We start from the raw sequence: 25,864 nt of genomic DNA on the forward strand, positions 1-25,864 counted from the left end.
ACCTCCTGGCGCAGATTTGTCTCGAGAAAGCTGCTGATATTATACTCATCAGTGAGCAGTATCGGGACAGAGAAGGCCCAGAATGGTACTCGGACACCCTCGGCATGGCGGCTATATGGGTCCCGGATCGACGACGTCTCCAAGTCGTCGACCATGGTTCGGGCTCCGGCTTCGTTTGGGTGAGGAGCGGCGATGTTACTTACGTCAGCTGCTATTTCACCCCGAATGAGCCGATCGCGGATTTCCAGACCAAACTCGACGGCCTGGAGGACGCAGCCCGGACGATGGGGGGCGAGCTGGTAGTAGCCAGAGACTTCAACGCCAAGGCGTTGGAGTGGGGGGAACCCTGGCAAGACTCTCGGGGTGGACGAATCCTGGACACGGCGTCCAGGCTCGGGCTGGTGGTCCTTAACACCGGCTCGACGTCCACCTTCCGAAGCGATGTCCACCTTCCGAAGGCCAGGGTTCAGGGAGACGATCCCTGATGTCTCCCTAGCGACGGAAAACCTGACATCGCGTGTCGGGGACTGGAGGGTGATCGAGGACTATACAGCCAGCGATCACCAGTACATCACGTTTTGTATACGTGATGTAGCTCCAGTCCGGGACCGACAACATCAGGGCCCTGTCAGGTGGAACGTCGCAAAGATGAACCCCGAAAAGTTGTCTCCGGCCCTCATACGTGGCCAGCGAGCTCTGTTTCTCTAAACGTTTCTCGTTTACTTTTTACGAAATCTATCATAAACATGCACTTTTATATATTTTTTTACATGGTTTAAAATATCCTATTGTTGTCAACCGTGGGAATAAGGAGCAGCTTGGAAAATTTACGTCTACAAGGGTATTAGCGCGCGCTGAAGCGCGCGTATAGGGGTTTATTAGCGCTGCTGCGCCTAAAGAAAGCTTATAACCACTCGCATATACACCACTGCCAAATTAATGTAAACAACTGTGAAACTGACAGCAAGACTCCGAATTTGAAAGCCCCAGCGACCAATCACAGTACGAATAAAGTGACAACAATGCCCCTCGTTGGTGACCAACTTCGGACGTTACTCACCAACTTTTTAGAAGGGGACACCGGACAAAATGCTCGAACATTATAAAGTTCGAGATTGCGCCTTCTCTCCTGGATGATTAATTAAATCCGTAGGTGATAGAGGTTATTCAATAATGATCGACAAAAGCACTAACGTTTTGATAACAAAATATTTGTGCATGTGCATTAAATTTTTTGACATCACAGAAGGCTGGATGGTCACCAATTTTTTGGGGATACTGAAAGTTGAGCGGGCAACGGCTGATGATTTATATCACAGTATAAAAAAATATATTCAAGAATTTGGGATACCGTTGAAGAATTTCACTACGATAGGCACGGACGGAGTGAAAAATTTATGTGGGCGTAATCATTCCGTATATACTTTGCTCAAACCTGAGCCTCCTACCTCACTCGATTTTTTAGCACGGGAAATTTTTAATTGGTTCAGTGTCAGCTCACTGCGCAGAATAAATTATAAAAAAAAAACGTTTGATTTAGTAGGGGAGGCCGGGTCAAAACGGGATTCCGGGGCAAAACGGGATACCCGAAAAATGAGAGAAATTTTTTTGTCTTTTTTTTTAAATTTTTATCCTAGTCCGAAAAGAACATGAAACATATTTTTTCCAAAATATCTTGTTTTTTTTTGGATTTTGATTTTTTTTTTCAAAAAATTAGTTTATTTCAAATTCTCTTTTTTTACATCACTTTTAAAGTGAAAATGTTTTTGCACAGATACACAAAAAGTATTTGTAAATCTGCCTCGCAGATTACTGTCTACGACAGTAATCGCAGATATATGTTTGCGGACCATCATGTGTTACACCTGCACATGAATCATGTGCCCACTCTGCACAATTTTGGCACCGAATCCATGATTCAATGGATAAAGAATACAAATTTTTACAAAATAAACATTGGCAATTTTCGTTATTATGTATATAATTAATTTTGAATTGAATTTCAGAGGGTGCGTTCGACGTACGTTAGAGCGTTGTAAGCGCTGAGAGCGCTCACAGCGTGCGCTCGACTTACGTTTAAGCGATGTAAGCGCCGAGAACACTTTCAACGCTTACAGCGGTAAGTCGGAAGCACTAGGTTACGGATGTAAAATGCACCAACGGTACATTTAATTAAAATCATAGTAAAAAAAAATTTCATGAGTTTTTGAGGGGTACCCCGTTTTGCCTCGGATTTTTTTTTTAATGAACAGAATTCCAGTACAGTTCTTAGTTTTTGGGAGTAAAAAATAGACAAAGCTTCCCAAACTTCTGAAAAGTTCAATATTTCTTTAGGTATCCCGTTTTACCCCGGTCTCCCCTAAATATGGGTCAAGATATGCAAAAATTTTGACAAATGTTCTAACTGTCACGGACGGACGGATGGCTTGCATTTCACGATATCGTGAAACGATTATTGGAGTAATGGGTCGAATTAAAAGGCCACTTCCAAATCGCTTGCGACGTAGAGCGATGCTATTCCGCACGACTTATCCGCGATATGCTGATCGATGACAGCAACAGATTACATTTTTTGTTTCTCAAGCCAATCCTTTCAGAAATTCAGTACTTAAATTGCTTGTTCCAAAGTGACAAAGTCGATGCCGGGAGTTTATATCATGAAATGTCCCTGGTTATCCTGTCATTGGCAAAACGTATCCTGAAGCCGGTATTTTTGTGAGCCGCTCACGATAACTCCTTGATAAAACAAGTTATCAATGCTGTTGATAATGATTTAGCGTTCTTGCCCGTGGTCGAAGTCGATTTGAGGGCTGAATTTTCAATAGAAGTTGATCGTTTTGATATATTATTGGACAATAAAATTCAAATCAAATAACGATGTTTTCATTTCTTTAAAAAACTGGTTCAAGAAATGGCGCACAGAATGCCGCAAATTTCGAAAGAATTCAAAAAATTAAACTTTTAAGCCCGACCAATTGTATCGCTCAAGTATCAACTAAATTTGAAAACCTCCGTTTGAAAGAAATTTTTGATCCGAAAGTCGATGTCTATATACAAAATCCAGTGGCAAAAATTAGAGTTCGTTGATTGGAAGGCTCATTTCCGAGGACATATACCCACCAATATAATGGTTCTCTGGCCGGAAGTGTGGAAGTATTCGGACGCTTGTGGTCGGTTCGTATTTCGAGTGTTATATCCAGAAGGGACGAACGTCATCGGGAAATTTATTTAGTCTTCGCTGCCACCAACCTACACAAAGTGTAGGATTTTTGAAATGTGAAATATTTAGTAGATATTTGGTTTCGTCTAAATGAAATTGAAATAATTGGATAATTATGGGAATAACCGAAATATTGCAATATTAAAGTGATTAAGTAATCGAAATAATTTAAGAAATAACGAAGGAGTGCCTATATGGTCCCGTACGGGCCCTGAAGCAGGAGATTGGGTCGCTCAAATAATTATTAACCGGGAAATAAAATTTATTGACAAGGTATGGAAACAGAAGGTTCGACGAGAACAGAAATATATGTGAAAAGTATGCGAAAAGAAAAGATACAAAAAGGTTTACAATTTGAATGAATCGACATACGATTTTGAAGACGGAAACAACCGTGAATTAACATTTACTCCAACTTACTCTCTCACACGAACGGGAACAATTCTCCCGTTCCGCTCCGCACATAATAACCGCGCCTTCATTTGACGCGCGGTTCACACACACGCACAGAATTAACTTGGTTTTAGGAAGAATAACAAATTGAGAGAAAAACTTAATTAAGTGGTGCACTCAAATGTCTGCAAGACTCGGTAAGAAACCGTCCGTGAGGCAAGGGGTAATGTGTTGTTCACTACGCGTTTGTTGACGGAACCCAGACTTATAATCTCTATGCGGTTAACCTGATCGAAGTCAGGAATTTACTACCCCGCCGCGAGTTAGCTGGATTACGGAGTTATCCCGAGGGACGACCGAGAGTCTAGAGCGAGCAAACGGAACTAATGTACAAAAATCCTCGCCACGGCGACAAGAGCTCAAAAGCGATCGTCATGACGGGGTTTTCAGTGCATCTCACCACTTTAGTCTCTAATTTATGACTTTAGTCGTTACTAAGGGTATCCACGAGCAGCCATCTTGAAGGTTGCGATCAGGCGATGCCGAATCGGCGGATTCCAAGCGGTTGCTAAGGCACAAGGCATCGCGTACTGACCGAATCAAGAACGTCCTATCAGTTTTAATAAAAGAAATATTTTAAAGTTGAGAGGAATCGTCGTCAAGTCTCGCCTTTAATGATAACTAAACCCGGGACGTGACACGAGAACTGGCAGATGCAGTTTTAACATTTTTGACAATTCCTACAAGCAACGCCGTAGTGGAACGAGCTTTCTCGGCGTTAACTCTAATTAAAACGCGCGTTTGCAATAAACTGAGAACGCCGATGCTGCAATCTCTTTTAAGAATTCGAATTCATTTCCAATGCTACCAAACTTGTTACAAGTCTTATAAACCATGTAACGACTTTTTCCATTCATCGCACAAATACCCACTTTCGACAATTTCTGGGCGCCAGTTCACGAAATCTCGTGAACAAATTTTATTGGAAATTATTGAAAATGAGTTCTTTAATTTCCGGTCGTAGCTGTAATTACAGATCAATTTGGTAGAGGGGGAAGGTCACGATGCTTTCGATAAACTAATCACTTCGAAACCAACGATATCCGGAATTACATTTATTAATATCAAAAATTTACAATAAAAGAAAAAGTTTCCGGAAAATTTCATTTCAAGATCTCGGTTCTAAATGACATAAAATTCATGACGAGAACTCAATGAGTCGATACGTAACATTTCAACAATTCATGATCGACACGATCAAAACGAAATATAGCACAACAGTCAACTTAATGGACAACAGTCAAACTATGGATCTCGAGATTGAACACAAAATATAAAATAGAATTCCTCTCGGCAATTCAAACCAATAAATTACAATGACTAATTGCGAAAGATCAAAATCGCACGACAAGATGTAACCAGAATTTCCCAAACGCGTGCATACCTCGAAACAATATCGCTATTGTAACTCTTAAAATTTTCTCCAAATATTACTCGCGAGTTTAACGAAATAACAAACGAAACGATACGAAATAAGAGCGAAACGACGGCTCACCGCTACGGTTCCAGAAGGACGAGATCCGGACAACGACCACGGACTCTCTCCATCGACAATTCGGGGCGTCGAATTCTTGATCGGGTACGGCAACGGTACGAGAAAAGACGTCTTCCGTCATTGCTGTCCAAAAATCGAGTCCTCGATAATTGTACCGAGAATATGTACGCGAACCGAGGTTCTTATCCCCCACCCTTAGCCTACTCGCGAGAATCTCAACTGTCTCTAGAATGTTCGAGAGCCTTCTCTCGCTGACCTGACCTCAACGATGTATTTTGAATTTGACGACTCGCTAGCAATAATTTCGACGTTACGCTAAGCGACTTTGCCTTGTTTCGTTGAGCAGCTATTTCGATGATATATTCCATGTTATTGGAAATTTCGGGACGAAGCACGGAGATCCTCTAGATGCTGAGAGACGCATCTTGAGTTCGACAGCTAGGGTGGAGGCATGAAGTTCTCGTTGATCTTGAATCTTTTGAATCTTTTTGAATCTTCCGACTGATGAATTTCTTTGCGATGCTGGATTTTCGATGATGTTCGGATGGAAACCGCCGTTCGCTCGTACCGCATAATTTAAAAATAATTCAAAATAAAATTAGTTCTCGATAATTACGCTAGCATTTGGTCCTTCTGGATTTGCTCGAGAGACATTCGTCGATGACGAAAGACGCTCCTGTCCCGTGTCGTGCCAATTTTACTTATTTTGTGACGTGTGCAGAATTACCACGTCACAACCATCAGCAAAAATGCTTGCTAGGTTCAAATCGAGTCTCATGTACGCTTCTTCACCAACAGTTGATTCGGCAGCAACTGAAACTTGTACCGGTAACGAGTCACAAGATCTCTCTGAAATGCTGGATATCATTTCTGATTTGGTGTGAATCAGGTTTACATCCTATAATTATAATATAAAAGGGCTGTGCTAAAATAAATCATTATAATAATGTAGAATAATATATAAGTAAAAATTATAAAGTATTAAAAGGTCGCGACCATAGTTTTAAAAATGATTTTCTATTTTTGCATTGTCAATAAAAAAATATGAAAAAATTATTAACTATGAAAAAATATGAGATCTATTGGAACATATACGGTGAATGAATTACGCCAAGTTTGTGTGTAATTTTGACAATGAATTTGTGCAGTACATCGCATAGATACAACGCATGCACTTGTACACATATTTGCGCTTTTCTTTATAAAAGGTTCTTGTATCATATTGTGAAAAATTTTTTAAGTTTATAACCTGAGCTAGCATAAAAGCAGATGATAATTTCTTAATAATTGCAGAATCATTCTAGAAGCCTTTGTTGCTCTATGACGCTTGCTGGAAAATTTTCCTGTAGAAGTGAGTGATTAGGGCTAAAAGTGTACACGAAACAGGAACCTTAATTCATTCACGTTACTTGGCTACGTTAGAAAATGGTCTCATTTTTTTTTATTTCCAAAATTCTGAATTCTTCAGGAAACGTAATTTATTCACTGTATATGTTACAATAGATCTCATATTTTTTCATAGTTAAAAATTTTTTCTAATTTTTTTATTGACAATACAAATATAGAAAATCATTTAAAACTACGATCACGACCTTCTAATACTTGGCGTGCCTTTTTTACTTTTATATGTTACAGTTAGAGTCAAAAAGTAAAATGAATGGTATGGTATATAATTTTTATAGTTTGCAAATTTTTACTGTATTCCAATGATCCAAATCTATAGTATTATAGTGAAAATTTGTCAAAAGTCATGATCTTACATTGAAATGACATAGCGCACATTACATTCAGAAGTTCTATATGTTTCCATGGATGTTGTCAGGCATTATATTTGATGGCATCCAAAACTGAGCAACTGTAGACTTATTGTAATGAATCTTTTCACTAATAGTTCCACATTTGCAGTTTGCAAAGTGGGAATACTCGACATACATGTTATTTCATAAGTTCTGTCGTTAAAAGATGTGTTTGCCTTCTGCATTCCGAAGATACGACTTTTCATATCATCAGCAAAAGCAGCCTTCAAAGACTTTTTGGAACAATTTTCCCAATTTATCACTCGATAGACCAAGTAAAAAAAGAATAATTACACTTATACTTGTTAGACCAGAGTTTTTTTTCAAAAATCTGATGTACAGAATGTGCAATGGAAGATCTTGGTTAGAAACCTGTTGGATCATGTTATCACAATGAGCATGAAGAAGTAGTAGAAAATCATAGGACACATTTTAAACAACGATTAATAATATGTATCGATCCGCTGCAAACTGATGGAGTGAAAACAAGGATCGGAGAGGGCAGAGACGAAGTGAACAGGAAGAAAAATATGGGAATGCTTAAAAATAATGATGACACAAGAAATAAATCAGAAAACTCAAAAAAATTCAATTGAAGTTTCTAACATCATACTAACAGTTCTGTGCACTGAAAACGGAATTTTGTTGATCCAACAAAATTCGTTTGGTCAAAATTTATTTTGTTAATTCAACCCTTGGTTATTTGTAGTTTTTATGCCACAATTGAGGTGTATAGATCTTTGCTTGTATTTTGAGAAAATGGCTCATCATTTTCAGCTTGTATGCGACGCAAAACGCTACTGTCCTCTTTGTCCAAGAACTGGAGCCTCAAACTAAAAGGCCTCAAACTAAACGACAACAACGTTTTTTATAATATCGCGGGGGATTTCAACGTTCATAACACTGAATGGGGGGACTCCGTGACAAATAACAGAGGACGCCACATCATTCAATGGTTAACCGAACACAGTATCGAGTACAAAGCCAGCTGGTATCCACCTTGCAGCCCAACGTTTCCAAGAATAGGTTCTTATCTCGACCATGGCGTTATAGACTGTCGAATTGACATACTGGACAAGATCAACAGCAAATTAAACACCGCACCGTACGGCAGTGACCACAACGCTATCACCTTCACCATCGACACCAACGCCTCGCTACAAGGGATCTCTCGACAAGAAACAAAATCAATTATACAGGGTGAATCATTTAACATGACCACTTCGAATAATTCCTAAAATAAGCGTTATATGAAAAAAATGTTTCGACATAAGTTGCACGGTTTTGAGAGGCACATTATGTGGTTCACATGTTGTTTTGATAGGTTGAGACGTTTCGGAGATTTGAAGGTCAACTTTGTTTTTTTAAGCGGAATGGTATATTTTTTATATCAAAATATGGTGGAGTATCGAATTCTGAGTAAAAAAGTATAGACCTACATTATCCCTAAACCTAATAGTTAACAAGTTATTTCACTACATTCTTTCCATTACCTATGATACCTATGTAAAGACGGGAAATCGTGATGGTATTGACAATAGGATTATCTGAATAATGAAATTCATGTTTTTTTGCAGAAAATTTATTTTAACAAATGTTCAAAGTGATGGCCATTAACCTCCACACATTTCCGAAGACGTAGAACTAATAATTCTCTTGATTACATTTTAGAATTACATTACAGATTACATGATTACATTACAGAATTACCAACGACAATACTGACTTCGGCAACAACATTCTTCGAGACTTCCCACACCTTGTTAATCGAAACAATAATGAAATCTCAGCCAGTGAAGCTATGGATAAATTCGAAATTATCGGGAAATATCTCAAGTCGATCAACTCACCGAGATACACCAACGACAACACAGCCATCCGAGATACGGTGAAAAGATCATTCAGGGAAATTGCAGAATGAAAAAAGCAACTGAGAAGATCCAGGCAAACTTTCACCACGTTCTCTCCAGGGAATCCAACCCACATCCCGCCACAACATGAAGGAACACTGAAACAGCTCTTTAGCTACTTGGAAGTTGAATGCATAATCAAAAACTCAAAAACAAAACATCTACTGGACTCGACAACATACCCGCCATAGCAATAAAAAATCTGCCGAGATAGACGATTATCAATCACACCACCATTTTCAATAACGCGCTTAACAATTTCTACTACCGGAACAAATGGAAAACAGCAAAGGTGCTACCCATTCTCAAGAACGGGAAAAATCCAGAAGATGCGAAAAGTTATCATCCTATTAGCCTCACAATCAATATTAGTAAAGTGTTTGAAAAACTGATTAAATTCATGCTGACCGAGCATTCCATTAACCATAACATAGTCCCGGAGATCGAATTTGGCTTTAAAGCGAACCACTCCACAACTCATGCATTAAATAAATTTCCCTCCGATGTCAATAAGTATCTACACAATAACCAAATAATTGGAGCAGTCTTAATAGATTTGGAAAAGGCCTTCGACTCGATATGAAATAAAGGATTAATTCATAAAATGAAGCTTCACAAATTTCCCATGGGACTAATACTACTTATACTCGACATGATACAAGGGAAAAACTTTCATACGTGAATTTTTTACTCGATTAATTTGTGGACCAAAATCAGAAAAGAAAATACAGGAAATATTCGAATACAGCTCGTTCAAAGATTATATCCCACCAAACTTTGAATATGATTATTTGTTTGAATCTTGGATCAAATTTAATGGTATTACTTATCATAAAGACATGATTTTAGCGATAAATGTCATCGATCACAGTATTATTTTTGGTAAGATATCTTTTATAGTTATCGATGAAGCGCAGAATGTTGTGATGGTGGAAAAATCGGGATAGGAGAAACGATCCGAAAAAATGCGGCAGGGACTGAACCGGGGTTCGAACCCGGGACCTCTCGATTGCCGGTCGAGTGCTCTCCCAACTGAGCTATCCAGGCCGCCTACCACACTTAATTCGAATCGTCCTCGTAACGTTGTATTCCACAACGTTACAATGTATATTTCATTTATAAGGAATACGATACTAAAAGTTTCAATAAACATTACAGTGCGTTTGAAATAAAGGAAACGAACAAGTGGAACTTCATTAAGTTAAGAAGTTTGCATTCAGAATTTCCGATGAATATGCACGTGATGTCTAATGGCTGTTACTATGTTCCATATGGATAAAAGTAAATAAAATTTTTCAAAAACATAATACATAGATCTTTTTTATGTTATTCCGTACTTAGAGTCGTTAGGGGTAACCGTGCGCAGCGGGTAAGTGTGCGCACCCTGTTTATCTACAAAGAGCAAAGGAGAAATTCGTAATATCCGTAGGGGACTAAAACGTACAATAACAAGGATTTAATTCATCTACAAGATTGCGACATCGCGTCATCCATTTATTTCTAAATAACGCTGAAAAGAATTCGACGCTTCAACTATAATTTTTGTCATCTTGACAAAGGTTGTCACATCGAACTGAATATCATCACCAAGGTAAATCAATTTTTTTTATGTTAGTGATGTATTCAAGTTGGCTATTCTGTGTATAAATTAAGGTTATGTTTTATATGGATACAGTTATATAAATATCTATTAAAAATGTCTGTGTGGGGCAAGTGTGCGCGGGTAACTGTGCACGTTCGCACACTTGGCCCCGTTGTTTTATATGAGAAAGCAATGAAGATGTAAAAAATTGATAAAAGATTTTTTTTTATTTTAGTTTTTAATCGTAATGCCACGCAACTATCGTCGAAAACAACCTGATCGGACTCCTGTCACGGAATTTTCAAATTTCTCAAGCAAAAGAACTTTTAGCTAAGGGTAAAAGTAAAAGAGCTGCTGCGAGTGCGATCGGCATCAGTGAGTCTTGTCTTCAAAAAAGACTTAAGCTCAATACAACTGCTTCATCACTGGGTAGATGGAAGTCAACTTTTGACCCTGAACAAGATGTAGAGTTTGTAGATCATTGCAAAAAAATGGATGAACGATATTTTGGATTAACCATAACCGACTTACGATGTCTAGCTTACGAATATGCTGAAGCTAACAAGATTGAAAACCGCTTTGATTCAAGTTGCAAAATGGCAGGACGAGACTGGATCGAAAGCTTTTTGAAACGCCATCCAGATTTGACTCTTCGTCAATCTACAGCGACTAGTTTAGCTCGAGCGATTGGATTCAATAAAGTTCAAGTTGATCGTTTTTACAAGAACTTAAATGAGATATATCAGAGATATAGGTTCAAGTCTAACCGCATTTACAATGTTGATGAAACGGGAATGAGCACTGTTCCAAAGAAAACACCTAGAGTTGTAACAACTAAAGGAAAAAAAGTGGTGGGTAAAATTGTTTCTGCGGAACGAGAAATTACAGTAACAGCTATCTGCTGTATGAGTGCTGCTGGTCATTACGTTCCACCTGCATTTATTTTTCCTCGAAAGAGAACTCGTGATGATTTATTGAATGATGCTCCTTCTCAAAGCATCTGTACGGTTTCTGATAGTGGTTTTGTTAACACAGAGCTGTTTGTCACCTGGTTGAAACATTTCAAATCCTTTGTCCACACTACACCCGAAGATCCTGTACTGCTAGTTCTTGACAACCACTTCTCTGATATCAGTTTAGAGGCAGTGAATTATTCTCGTGAGCAGAACATTGTTATGTTGACTTTGCCACCACATGGAAGTCACAAACTCCAGCCATTGGACGGATCTTTTTTCAGTCCTCTTAAAGCTAAATACTCGGTTGCGTGTAAAAAATTTATGTCAGAGTTCCCTGTTAAAGCTATTACACAATATCATGTCGCTAAACTATTCAATGAAGCTTACAAAAATGTTGCTACTGTAGCAAACGCGGAATCTGGCTTTAAAGTAAGTGGAATATACTCTTTTGACAATGATTTGTTTAGCGAGGCAGACTTCGCTTCATCATCAGTCACAGATCAGATGGTTCCTGAAGATCAAAAAAGTGTTACTGTTTCAATGGAAGCAGCTAAAGCAGATAATAACCAATCAGTAGCAAGGATGGAAGCGTTGTCTATTGTTGAAAACAGTGAATTTGAACAGGTTGAAGAATCTCTTGCTGAGTATGATCCTACTACTCCTATGATCACAAATTCTATTGATGAGCAACTTTCTATAAAAGCTCCATCATCATCAATCGCTAAAGAGTCGACAAACGAAAGCTCAAACAAAGAAAATCGGTATCACTATGTTTCAATCTCAACAATCTCGCCATTTCCAAAGATGAAAGAGAAAAGATGTCGTACAAATCGAGTTGCTATGAAATCTCAAATTATTACTGCTAGTCCTTATAAACAACAATTGGAAGAAAAAAAAAGACTCGAAGAGGATAAAAAAAACCTAACAAGAAAAATCGTAAGCCAGCATTGAGCAAGTCTGAGCCTTTAAGCTGTAAAAACAAAAAAAATGTACCAACAAAAAGAAAGTTGGGAGAAAAACCGGAGGTTTCCAACTCTAACTCAAAAAAAATTTTTTGCCCACTTTGTCAGGAGCAATATACAGAACCTCCTACTAAGGAATGGATACAATGCATCAAATGCATGGATTGGTGGCATGAACAATGTACCTATTATGAAGGAGGTAGTTTTGAATGTGATCGCTGTCACAAAAATTTTTCATAAAATTATCAACTAATTTTAAAGTTCTAAAACTTCTTTCAAGTTCAATTTTGTCATGTGAATTTATAAGATTTTATATCTATAAGTCGATCTCTCATTGTTTATTTATCTAGTCTTCAAGATAATTCGTTATTAAGAAGTTTATAACTATTTAAAAACAATGCGCACACTTTCCCCAAATGCGCACACTTACCCAAACAAATGCGCACTGGTACCCGCAAAGCGGGTCAAGTGTGCGCATTTTGAATTTTTCTTATTAAGCATTATTTTTTTCTAAGTGTCAAAGTTTTATATTCTATTAATCAATTAAATTATTAGTTCAATAAATACTTTATCATATGCATGGGTTCTATTGTCCTTATCAAGAGACTCGGTAGAGTCTCGGGACAAGTACATTGACAGCCCTGTCGTCTGCTGGCCCGAGACTCTCGCTGAGACTATACTTTCTCTGAATAAAACGATTCGCGGTGGTGGGGGTAAAATTGGCATGTGATTTTCTTATATTACGAAACTCATGAGTTATGTACGGCTTTGAAAATTGAACTTTCAGCTAATAGTACAAGATCCCAGCTTATTGAACCATCCCTCATCGAGTTTCCAAATGAAATTTATATTTTATACAACACAATGGATAAATAAACCAAAAGTGCAAGGGTTGCCACCCCATATCCCTGCACAGCTATTTTTATTAAAAAATTATTTGATTGAATTTTTTTCGATAGCTACTGTTATGCAGTTTCTCCAAAAATACAGCAAGAATCAAGCGTTAAAGATGTAAATAAAATGTCAACGTAAGGTTGCTTACCTTTTTCCATGCAACAATAGAAGGTTGCTAGGTGTAAACAGGTAAGCGTGTTGAGTAATTTACCCTCATCGAGTTTCCTTATATAATTATATATAAAAATGTAGATAATTTTAATTTCAACCCTGTGATATAGGGTTGCCATAGCAACAGTAAACAAACTTCAGGGTTGTCGCGATTTTAAATAGCATCTGTTTTGCGGTAAGCAAATCATCCCTAATTGAGTATTTTGCTTCAGACTTATGATAAAACGATGAAGAAGTGTTTTTTATGTGATGTGAGTGATAATAGAATACTTGATTTCGACAACCAAACATTCAAAAACTGTTATTCAAAATTATTGTTCCGAAAAGAAAAAGCTTTCAAATATCACGATGTTCGATTAACCAAAGAGTCTGTTGAGTCTTTGGGTTATCATACGACGTGTTACAAAAAAGTAACAGCATTGAGCCAAAAATATCAAGAAGAATACTTAACATTCATGAAAAATTATGAAGTAAGTATAATTTTGTCTCTAATTATGAAAATAAGGTTTAACGGTGAAATCTGGAGGTTTTGTACGTTTTTGCAAGAATATTTCAGAATTTTTTTTTTACTACAAAATACAAATTCGTACAGATTTTTTTTATTGGTTATTATCCTAAACTTATTCAATATCTGAAGCTGTTGTATTTTTTGTGTGCATAGGAACTCTCTGGTATTTTCCGTGGAGAATTAGCATGTTCTTCGCTCGACGATTTTGTAAGTATATGAACAGTGTTCATTTTCGAACATTTTTCTAAACTTTGTTATTTTTTCGATAATATTGAATTGATATTAGGTGAATCCAAGAACTTTTGCAGCCGAGGATCATCAAAGGTGTCTGGAGTCTAGTGAACACTCTGGCGGGATAAATAACGAGAGAGAAGAGCAGAATGCCGATGAAATACATTCATTTTCTACGGATTTGACTGAAGTATTGAAATATTTGTAATTAACGTAATTACCGTGCATTTTACTTGTATTTTTTTTTACTCAAATTCATCAACAAATTAGGTGGGGATAAAGTGTTAGAATAACTCAAATTTCGAACAGCTAAAATCGCGCGTTTATAAATTTTGAATGATAATATGGAGACTAGGCTGGTCGTTATTTGGGGTCAAAATTTATTTTACCCTTTCCGCCCCCTAAATCGGTTCGAAATACATAAAAAGTAATACTGTAATTTTTTCAGATTTTTAAAACAATATTTAATCCCCGATCACGGGGGTTGAAATTGTCTGTTTGATATACATGGAATTTTTTTGCGTTCATGGTCACGATTTTACTGTGGGCCTCAATACGTTTAGAAAATCTTGAAATGATCAGAAATTACTTTACAAGCATGTTGCTACACGGAAAAAATTTCCAAAACTCCTGCCCTCAAAATGTTGTATAGCAACACTATGCTAACCTATCAATGCGCAAAACGAAAATTTTGTACACGCAATTTCAAGTACAGAGTTTTAACTGAGAAACAAAAGAAAAATTCTTCAAAATCTGCTATAGGAGGTTTTTTAGGGTACTCTTTCGGAATCTGGTATTTATTTTGTAAAATTAGCTCTAAATCTTTATTATTTTTGCGTTTTGAAATGAAAAGTTAAGAATTTTTAACGTTTTATTTTCCTTCAAATCGACTTTTGTTATTGTTGCTGCACTCAAATAACCATATTGTCGCCAGCAAAGGTGTTCTTAATGTCTGATCTTTTCAGAACACTCGTTATAAACACTTTTTTCTCACTCAGTTTATGCAAAATAGCTGCTTTTGCAAAACAACATGACGTAAATTTTCATGATTTTTTTCTCAAAAGTCTTAACTAAACAAAGAAATGTTACGGAACAAAAAGTATTCAGAATCATCTAAAGAATAAGTGTAAGTTTTTTGAAAAAATTTCTAACTATTTTTGTATTTTTCAATTTTGACAAATTTTGAAAAATTTCAAAAATTATGAACCTATTTATTATGCGTTGAAAAATAATTTTTTTTTCAAAAAGTTTTAATTATACAAAAATAGTTAGAAAATTTTTGAAAAAATTCACACGTATTCTTTGGATGATGCTCAATACTTTTTATTCCATAAAATTTTTCCTTTAGTTGAGACTTTTCGAGAAAAAAATCATGAAAATTTACATAATGCTGTTTTGCAAAAACCGCCATTTTGAAAAAACCGAGTGGGAAAAAAGAGTTCATAACCAATGTTTTGGAAAGGCCCGACATTAAGTACACCTTTACTGGCAATAACGTAAGTGCAGCAACAATAACAAAAATTGATTTAAAAGAAGAAAAACGTAAAAAATTCGTGACTCTTCAATTTAAAATGTAAAAATAATAAAGATTTCGAGTTAATTTTGTAAAATAAATGCCAGATTCTGAAAGAGCACCCCCAAAAACCTTCTATATAAGATTTTGAAGAATTTTTCTTTTGTTCCTCAGTTAAAACTGTGTACTTGTTTGTAAAACTGTGTTTTAAAATTTTTTTTCATGTAGTAACATGTTTGTAAAGTAATTTCTAAAAATTTCAAGATTTTCCCAAAGTATTGAGGCCCATAGTTAAACTGTGACCAGAAACGCAGAAAAACTCCATGTATTTTAAACGTAAAACTTCAACCCCCGTAGTCGAGGGTTAAACACTGTCTTAAAAATCTGAAAAATTACAGCATTACTTTTTATGTATTAGGAACCGATTTAGGGAGCAGAAAGCGTAAAATAAATTTTGACCCCAAATAACGACCACCCTAATGGAGACAGATGAATTCGACTAGAGTTTTGAATGTTGAAAATAAATAAAGTTAAAACTTCAAGGTTTGAAGCATGTTTACATCGAAAATAGAATGTTAACAATCACCCACAGAACGGCGATTAAAATTTCGTTTTCCAAAAATTCGACTATCAATATTTCGATTCATAAATTACTACAATCAGCGACACTGTGAATATTCACAATTTCGAAAATGTAATAATAAAAGACTAAATATTACTGAGGTTGAAATACTGAAACACCAAAAAGTCGAACGGTCGAAATGGCGAAACGTTAGGAAGTCGACTGATCAAAATAAAGAAATGCAGATGAGCTCAAAATACACGCGTCTCATTCATTCACTTACTCAGACTGGTGATCTCCAATTTCAAAAATGGTCATTTTGACTTTCGCTTTTTAAAGCCATCGCTATTCCGCATATCTAAGTTTTGACTCGATAAATTAACTTTCGATTTTTTGCTACTCTATATTCCGGTCTATCTATAAAACAACTTATTCCCATTTTGAATTCGAAAATGTGAACTTTTGACATTCGTGGCCTGTAAAAATTTTATTCGAAATGAAAACTATCGAAACATATATTTTCGAGTAAATACGAATTCAAAGAATGAATATTCGATTAATCGCGTAATCTGCTAAATAGTCGACCGGAAATAAGAATTTCGAATTACTTATTTTTCTCCAATCTGATATTACAACCTTTAAAATTTCGAAATATCGATCGTTCTATAATTTGGTTATTCGACATATTGTACCTTACCCAACAAATTCTTTTTTCATTTCTTCAGTTTTTACTTTTTGTCAAATGAACTGGGTGGAAAATTAAAATTTCTAAAGAAGTTTGCTCAAAACATTACTTATTTCAGGTACCGCCATTAACATTCGCTATGCCTAATTCGATTGGCGAGAGGCCTGATTCAATATCGGAGACTCTTCGCTCAACAACGTCTAAGATGTGTTCAATAGCAGATAATTTTTTGGAATCAACATTCAAATCTTTCAGCAAGAATATCAACTTCCAATAAAAGTACGATATGCCTGTTTTGCTCTCACAAGCAAAAGACAAGTGGAAAACACAGGTATCATCTAATAATTCCTCATCCAGAAAAAATAGTGCAAATAAAAAGAATTGCGGAGAGTTTAAATGATTCTGTGGTAATAGCAAAACTCAAGGATCGAACTTTTAGCTATCACAAGATTTGTTTCACTGCTTATCAGCAATCAGAAAAGAGGCTTACTGAGGAACGTGAACAGACAAGTTGGCATGAAAGTAGAGAGCAGCATAAACTAGCTTACGAGAGCCTTCTAAATTTTATTAACAGAGAAATAATTGAAAACAATAAAGTTGTATACTTTGCTCAATTATTCTCGAGATATCAAGCTTTGTTATTTGAGTTCGGAGAGGGTAAAACAGCCTCTCAAGAAGCAGCAAATTACCGACCCGAGTACTTAGAAAAAAAACTTATAAAAAGTTTTGGTGACCACCTGACAATAGAAGCATCTGCTGGACCACGATGCAAAAAAATTGTTTACAAAACTGACATAGACGTATCTTAATGGCCAATAACACCAAATTTTTGGAGACTAAAGAAGATAATAAATTCGAAGATGTAGCTTTTTATTTAAGGAATCTTATAAAGACTATGGATTGCAAACCGCTGCCGAGTCATTTAACACCTGATGATATTATTAATGGAGAATGCGAAATCCCTTCAAAATTATTTGAATTTGTACACAACCTCATCGGTGGACCCCATGCTTCTAACAAATCCAATGAGATCACTGTTAAAGTGACGTCATTCTGCAGCGATCTTATTTATGCTGTCACAAAAGGTAGATGTAAGCCTGCGAAAAATTTAACCCTCGGATTAGCTATGAAGTCCTTAACAAATTCTCGGCAAGTAATAACGATGCTCAACAGATATGGACATACAATAGGATATAATTTAGCTGAAGAGTTGGAGACGGAAATGACTTATACAGCTATCGAAGATAATAAAATAATACCAGCAGGTATCGACATCGTAAATGGACGCAGCACTCATGTAGCGTTTGATAATTTTGATCGCTTTGTTGATACAACATCAGGAAAAGATACAATGCACGATACAGTTGGAATAATCTATCAATTTCCCCATGCAGAAAATAAAAATCCTCATGAAATTGAAACCGCGACTTCTTCAACATTTCCACTGGATGACAAGAGAGAAAAATATGGCCCTCCAGCACGAAAAAGACGCCGCTTTAATGAAATTTCATGAGGAATCCCATCATATTACTCAAAACCAACGACTAGTATGCAGATGCTTACTGTTGATTCATTTAATCATGTAATCGGCCTATGCAAAGAAACTACAGAGATAGCTATTGATAAAGATTTGTTATGGATAATGTCTTTGTCAAGAATTGATTCTGTTCCTTTGTGGTTGGGTTTCAACTGCATGATTTTAACAGAACATAGTGAAATTCAAAAAGTTGACTACTTGCCTCCAATAAATTCTTCTCCAACGTCTTACGCTGTTGTAAATCAAACACTTGTCATGGCTCAAGAAATAGCTGAAAAGTGTGGAGAAGATGCGATTATCGTGACATATGATTTGGCTATAGCCAAAATGGCAATGCAAATTCAAGAGAATGAAAAGCCTACATTTGATAATATTTTCGTCAATTTAGATGCGTTCCACATGCAGTTAGCATTTTTCAAAGCAAAAATTCATAGATGGCAGTGGATTAGTTGACGTACTGGTTCAGGCAGAAGTATTAGCAGGCGGTTCAATGAACAGCTTTTTAGACAGCAAGCACTTTAATCGTTGTAAGCGGCTACACCCGCTGATCGCCGCTGCGTTACAAACATTGCATCTTGAACAGTATTTATCTACAGCTCAAACTTCACCTGAGATTCTGAATGAACTCTTACAATCAGTTATCGGTAATTCATCTCATCGAACTGTTTGTAATGTTGGTGAGAGGATGGGATTACCCGATTCATTGGACCGCATTATTAACGATTATAAAAAGTTCTGTAAACATATTGTAGCGGGTGAACATGGAAAAACGGCTCAGTACTACTACCAATATTGTGAGTTTATCAACTTATTTCTTCGTTTCTCCAGAAGCATCCGTACCAGTAACTTCGAACTATACTTGGACTCAATTTTCAACATGACTGATTTATTTTTTGCATTAAACCAGCCTAATTATGCAAGATGGTCCCTCATGTACTTGAGTAACTTAATCAGATTGCATGAAGAAAATTCACCCCTGGTTGACGAATTTCGAAGAGGCGCATTCGGAATAAGGCGCACAAGAGCCAATTTTTCTAGATCACCTGTTGACTTGACGCTAGAGCAAACCATTAATGCTGACGCAAGTAATCAATTGGTTAATAATCTTACCGCGGACTCTATATCTGCGCGTTAAAGGTGGGCTCTTAGCCACAGTATGAGAACAAAAATATTAACTGCTGTCAAGGAGAATCTCGGTTTGTCACAAAAAGATGATACATCACATTCTTTGCAAAAAAGCAGAATAATGAAAGACAAAATGAGTCTTCACAGTATTATTCAAACAATTAAAAATACCATCAATCCATTTGATGATAATATCGATAAGAACGTTTTATTTAACATTTACACCGGTAAAGCAGCATCTACAGATATCACCGATTTCTTGCTTGATATTAAGTCATCGGGACATCGACAGAAGTTAACTTTTATTTCTGAATGCAATTCCGTTATGGGAAGATTTGAGAAACCGATATCACGAAACAAAATGCTCAATTTTGCAGTACAGTGCACCTCTAAAATTCACGTGAACAAAGATAAACAAGCTGTATTAGAAATGGAACGAAACATTTTTGGTCGGCTACTCGCGATTAGCCTCGAAAAAAAAATAAATGTTGATCACTGTTTAACATTTCCACTATCACCAATGCCACCTGCTCTTTTCACGTGTACAGGTGAAATGTTCAAAACCGACAAGTCCGCATTGGCCAAGACATTAAAATCTCAAGTTCAAATGGTCGAGCCATCACAAATTGACGTCGAAATAGTAGATGGCTTTTACTTTTTACACTTGATTGGATCATCCTTGCCACGAACCTTTGATAAAGTAGCTGAAACTATTCTTATAAAACTTTATTCTACCAATGCTGCGGAGATACATATTATATTTGATCGGTATTTAACACCTTCAATCAAAGATTCTGAACGACAAAATCGACAAGGGTTCGACATTCCATACAGAATTACAGGACCACTACAACCTAGGCCAACCGATTTTTTGGGAAGTCTCAAGAATTTCCGTTTTAAGGAGGCTTTGGTACAGTTCTTAGCCGATTATTGGGAGAATGACTGTTTGGTATTAATACTACAAATGAAGAAAATCTTTATAACTGTTGGAAGTCAATGCTACTCTTATCAGAAGAAGGAAAATCGTGTCGTGAAAATTCAAGAAATTGATTATGAATGTCAACATGAAGAAGCGGATACGCGAATAATGTTTCATGTTAGCAAAATGCCACCAACTTCCAAAATTTTAGTTAAAGCTTCAGATACTGATATTTTAATAATTTTGTTAGCCAATATGTATAAAGTTTCTAAATCTGAAATTTGGTTGGCTGGTTCAACAACCAAAACTAAAAATAAGAAAGACCTTAACTGCATCAATTGCACAGAATTAGCATCAAAGTTGGGATCCTCATTGTGTCTAAATCTACCTGCATTCCATGCGTTTACAGGCTGCGATTACACTGCTGCTTTCTACAATAAGGGAAAAGTCAGGCCTTTCAAAATTTTTTCAAAAAGCGAGACCTTCAAAAAAACTTTTGCGTCATTAACAGATGATGCCGACATCTTCATTGACGAAAAAATTGAAGTAGTTCAAGAGTTTACTGCTCTTATGTACGGCATAAAGCAGTGCACCAGTGTTAATGAAGCGAGATTTCACATTTTCCAAACGAATTATTCAGCCAAAAAAGATAATGAGCAGTTTATGAAAAAAAATAAAAGCTTCAATTCAAATATGATTCCTCCATGCTGGAAATCGTTAAAACAAAAAATTTTGCGCACAATATTTGTCAGTTCTATGTGGCGTAATGCCACGAAACCTTGTTGCGTAAAACTACGGCCTGAATCTTGCAGATGGTATATAGATGGCTATTTAAAACCAATAGGGTTCCTCGGGGACTCAACACCCTTACAAGTTGATGAAATTTTACAAGCTACAGACCGGGATTATAATGATGATAATCTCTCAGAACTGTCCTTCAATAATGCAACATCTGACGAATCCGATTCTGAATAGTTATTTGTATTTCAACATTTTGTATTTTCAATAGTTCAATAAATTGATTTTTTCCTATTACGGAAAAATTGTTAATGGGCTCTCAAAACGTTTATTTATTTATTTTTCATTTGTTTACACAGCTGTTATTGTGCGTCTTTCTCTTTCGCATTGGTTTAAGTTTCTTCGTTGGCAGTGTTTCTTCGTTGTACCACGTTATCTTCCTCAATTATTGCAACTTAAAATAGCGACAACCCTGAAATCTGCCTATTTTTGTTAAGGCAACCCTATACCATCGTTTTCGTAATAATATCATCTACATTTTTATATATAATTATATAAGGAAACTCGATGAGGGTAAATTACCCAACACGCTTACCTGTTTACACCTAGCAACCTTCTATTGTTGCATGGAAAAAGGTAAGCAACCTTACGTTGACATTTTATTTACATCTTTAACGCTTGATTCTTGCTGTATTTTTGGAGAAACTGCATAGCAGCAACTATCAAAAAAAAATAAATTAAATAATTTTTTAATTTAAATAGCTGTGCAGGGATATGAAACAGCAACCCTTGCACATTTTGTTTATTTATCAATGTTATTATATAAAATATATAATCTATCAGGGAATTCGATGAGGGAAGATCAATCCAGCCTGGATCTTAGACTATAATTACGAAGTTCTCTGTCGAATGAGTCCAAAATCAGCATGCTCGGTGTCGTAATTTCTGAGAAAAAACTTTGCACGGGCTTAAGATTATGCAAAAGTTACTAATACATTCAGGATTTGACGTATCTGTTGTAACGTAGATTTTCCCCGCAAGGGTACGATCCAGTCCCTTCTCGGCTCACCCGCTCCTTCTCGTATGACTCACCGGCTGCGAGAATGAACTGGGCGCCAGGTACAAAGTACCGTCGAATTAATCGACTTTATTTTCGTCGATTCTCGCGATCGTAACGCAACGCAAAACTAGAATTTAGAGTACACGAGGGGAACGAATGACCGAGGACGGTCCGACTACTCAGCCCATCTGAGATACAAAAGGTAGAGAGGGGGATCCTTGGGGAAAAGTAGCAATTCACAACGCAAAGCAAATAATCGGCACAGACAGAAGATTCAGAAAAGATTCACAATTTATTCAAATAAACAAAAGTACAAGAAAAGATGAATCCTCGCGAGAGTGGATTCTATATAAAATAAGAGTGGAAAAGGAAATTCAATTTACGGCTCGCTAGAATCGCATGGCCAATACGTATCGGACGACAACGCGGTTTCGGCGCGTGGCTTACTCGAATTCATCAGGTAATTCAGGTAATAGGTAATCGCATCGCAATTTCGCGGGTGTCGTAGGTAATCGACGACCGACGCTCTGGCATTGTAGGTAAAGATAATCGGCGATCTGACGAGCAGATGCCTTAGGTAACAGGTAAAAGGTAACCAACGCCAGAACGAACGGTGTCTTAGGTAAATTCAGGTAAAAGGTAATCGACACCAGGTAACCCCAAAGTAATTCGCGAGAGCGTCATAGGCAACATAGGCAAGGTAATTGATGCTAGGTAACCCTAAATAATTCGCGTCGAAAGGTAATCGAAGGTAATAGCGAAGCGGCTTCGGCTAAGCGCGAGGTAACACCGAAATTCCCGAACGATCAGTACAATAATACGAAGATAGCGGCGTTATACGATAAAATAAATCACAGAAACTAATAGCAAGATAATCTTTGAAACGGTAACAGAGGTAACGGAAGAGTGCCGTAAGATAATTTGCCATGAAGAGACACAAAATGATACGATCGTCACGAAATAGAGAAAAGGAAATAACTGCGAACGCAAAAGGAACGGCTGAAAAATACGCAATACAAAAGACAGAATAAATCGCCGTATAGACGACGCGCGACAATACGTGCGAGAGAGACAGAGCGAAAACATCGCGCGAACGACCGTGCTCGCTAGAGCCTCAACGCGTGCAGGGAGAGAGAGAAACGTAGCTGCGTGGAATATTCCGGCGCGTACTACCAAAATTCGATATCAAAAATTCGACATTACAAAACTCAAACTTAATTAATTCATGCGCAACCGGATTACGTCAAATAAATGTTGTAATATAAATAGATTTTTGTCAGGTTAGTGGTTTTTATTCTTCCGAACGACAGGGCTCGTGGAGGTGAAAGGGAAAAATGGAGACTGTTCACGTTTTGTCTTTAACTTCTTTATTGTTTTGTTTGGGGCACGGTTGTAGCTTCACAATTCCTTTACTATACGGATGGACGGTACCGATCGTATGCAGATTGGCCGCACGCTTTTAATAAATATATTTCGCGGTCGTACTAACTACTTCAAAATTCGACGGGACTGTCGGGCGACGACCCGGTCTCATTCTCGTCCCTCGTCATACTGCCTCTTAGGCTTATTTGCCTCGTTCTTCTCCCCTTTCTCGAGGTGTGAACACACCCATCCCCACTGATCAGTGGTCGAAACTAAATGCTAACATAAACTATACTGAATGGACCCAAATTAATATCGAATCGATTAGTGGAGCTGAGCCACAAAACTACAAAATTCGGGAGCACGGGAAGTATCGGCCGCAATCTCGCTCGAAACTTCGACACATATGTTCCCCGAAACGCCAAATAAACCGGAACTAAATTCCGAAACTCAAAATGCTCAACTCCATTAATCATTCGGGGAGAAAGAGAAAGGGCTTACCGAGGAACCAGCTCGTCGCACGCCGAAAGACAAAGGAACCTCGATGATCGGGAGGTATTGGTGACTCGCCGGTGAGGTGATCGGAAGAAGACTGATAGTGCGTACGAGCGGTCCTCCAGATTCGGTGTTCTCCCCACCACTAGGCCCATGCACAACGGCGCTCACGCGCTAGGCGCGAACTAGAGTACAGAGTCTTTGCTCGCGCTTTCGCGGGAAACTCAAAACAAGGGAGCGTGTACGGAGGATAATTCCCGTTACGCTTCTTTACACAATATCGCAATAATTACCCTTCTGCTGCTCTCACCTCTCCCGCTCACTCGAAACACTCCTCTCGACTAGATGACCGTGATCCGGGTGTCTCTCCTCTTGAGGATCTGGCGGGCAGCTCTGAAAGGACGAGGGGAGGCCTCCCTCACGACTCCGGATGTCGCGGTGGGCCCACAAGATAAGCCACCAGGCAAGAACAGCACCTCGCCTCCAGAAAACTCCCCCAGACCCCACCTGACGAGGCGCCGGTTCACACGGACTTTGATACCCAAATTCACGGTATTGCGGGCGTCTGGGTTGCTATGGCGGGAAAGACACGGGCGGCGTTCAATAAATGGCCTATGCCAGCGTGCTCTTTCAACCGCCCGCAGGTCGAGAATGTTCTTCGGTACTCGAAGACGGCGTGAGAGGGATGATTCTTGCGAGCGAGATCGGCTCGAACAGCAGGAAAGTATCGTCAAATAACTAATGCTCGCGGGGACCAATGTGGTGGCGTTAACACCAAATCTCTCAAAAACAAACGAAATAGTCAAAAGGAAACTTCATTAAAACTCAAAATTAAACGACCCAAAATTCTCTCTTCTCGTTGCACACGAAGGTAAAAGGTAACGGTTATTAGACTTAGTAAATTGTTGCTCGAAGGTACTATACGCGATTCTTAAAATAAAACTTATAATTACGTGACGATGAGTCTCGTTCCGACCAACACCCGACGAGTCGAACGGCGTCAATATGGGCCGTAAACCCGGTCCACTGGTCGACACGATTCGTACGAGTGGCGGGGCAAAAATGTCACGTCACACTGTATACGCGTACTTCAACCGCTACAAACATAGGCCCCTTGGCCCCCATGATCACCAATCCCCGGCGAGAGAAATTTTGTTGCAACCAATGATTATGATTATTGTAAATTGAAAGGTTTCGGTTTCCTTATAAGCTTCTGCTGTCGGAAAGTAACTCCTGACTTCACTGGTGCTTGGGTCGGAAGAGTATTCTTAACTCTCATTTAAACACAATTTTCTATGTTCTGATCATTAAAAAAAATAGGGTTGGCATCATTCTCCTTGTTAGAAAGCAAGATTTCGAGATTTTTTTATAGTAGCTGATTTTCTACTGATTTCCATAAAACAACCTGAGCTGGACGAATATTCTTAACGCATAATAGAACAATTCAATAATGTTAAAATTGCGAAGTATAAATAAAATACTTGTCCACTAATTGATATCATAAATTTTACAACTGCACATAATTAGGATGGTAATCTTTTTGATTCACGAAATTTCTCTCAAGTTCCTGATGTGTCCTATAAAAGTTAGTATTCCGGAATATCAAATACTTGACCTCGAATTTATATCATAAATTTTAATGTTTTACGTAATTTAGATCGAAACTTTTTCAATTTATTTAGTTGTTTTT

The 25,864-nt window shown here is 37.5% G+C and overlaps 2 protein-coding genes and 1 non-coding gene across 10 annotated transcripts in view; 1 reads left to right on the plus strand and 2 right to left on the minus strand.

The window, feature by feature from the left end:
• Positions 1 to 25,864, minus strand: part of Syt7 (Synaptotagmin 7) — a 620,424-nt gene that overhangs the window by 431,408 nt on the left and 163,152 nt on the right. The window lies entirely within an intron of this gene.
• Positions 1 to 25,864, plus strand: part of LOC122417049 (uncharacterized) — a 118,687-nt gene that overhangs the window by 79,773 nt on the left and 13,050 nt on the right. The gene's annotated exons all lie outside the window — the stretch shown is intronic.
• TRNAA-GGC (transfer RNA alanine (anticodon GGC)) lies at positions 9,841 to 9,921 on the minus strand. The gene has a single exon. It is a non-coding gene; the product is annotated as a tRNA-Ala (tRNA).

This window comes from Venturia canescens, chromosome 10 (genome assembly GCF_019457755.1).
Source record: "Venturia canescens isolate UGA chromosome 10, ASM1945775v1, whole genome shotgun sequence".
Lineage (NCBI taxonomy): Eukaryota > Metazoa > Arthropoda > Insecta > Hymenoptera > Ichneumonidae > Venturia > Venturia canescens.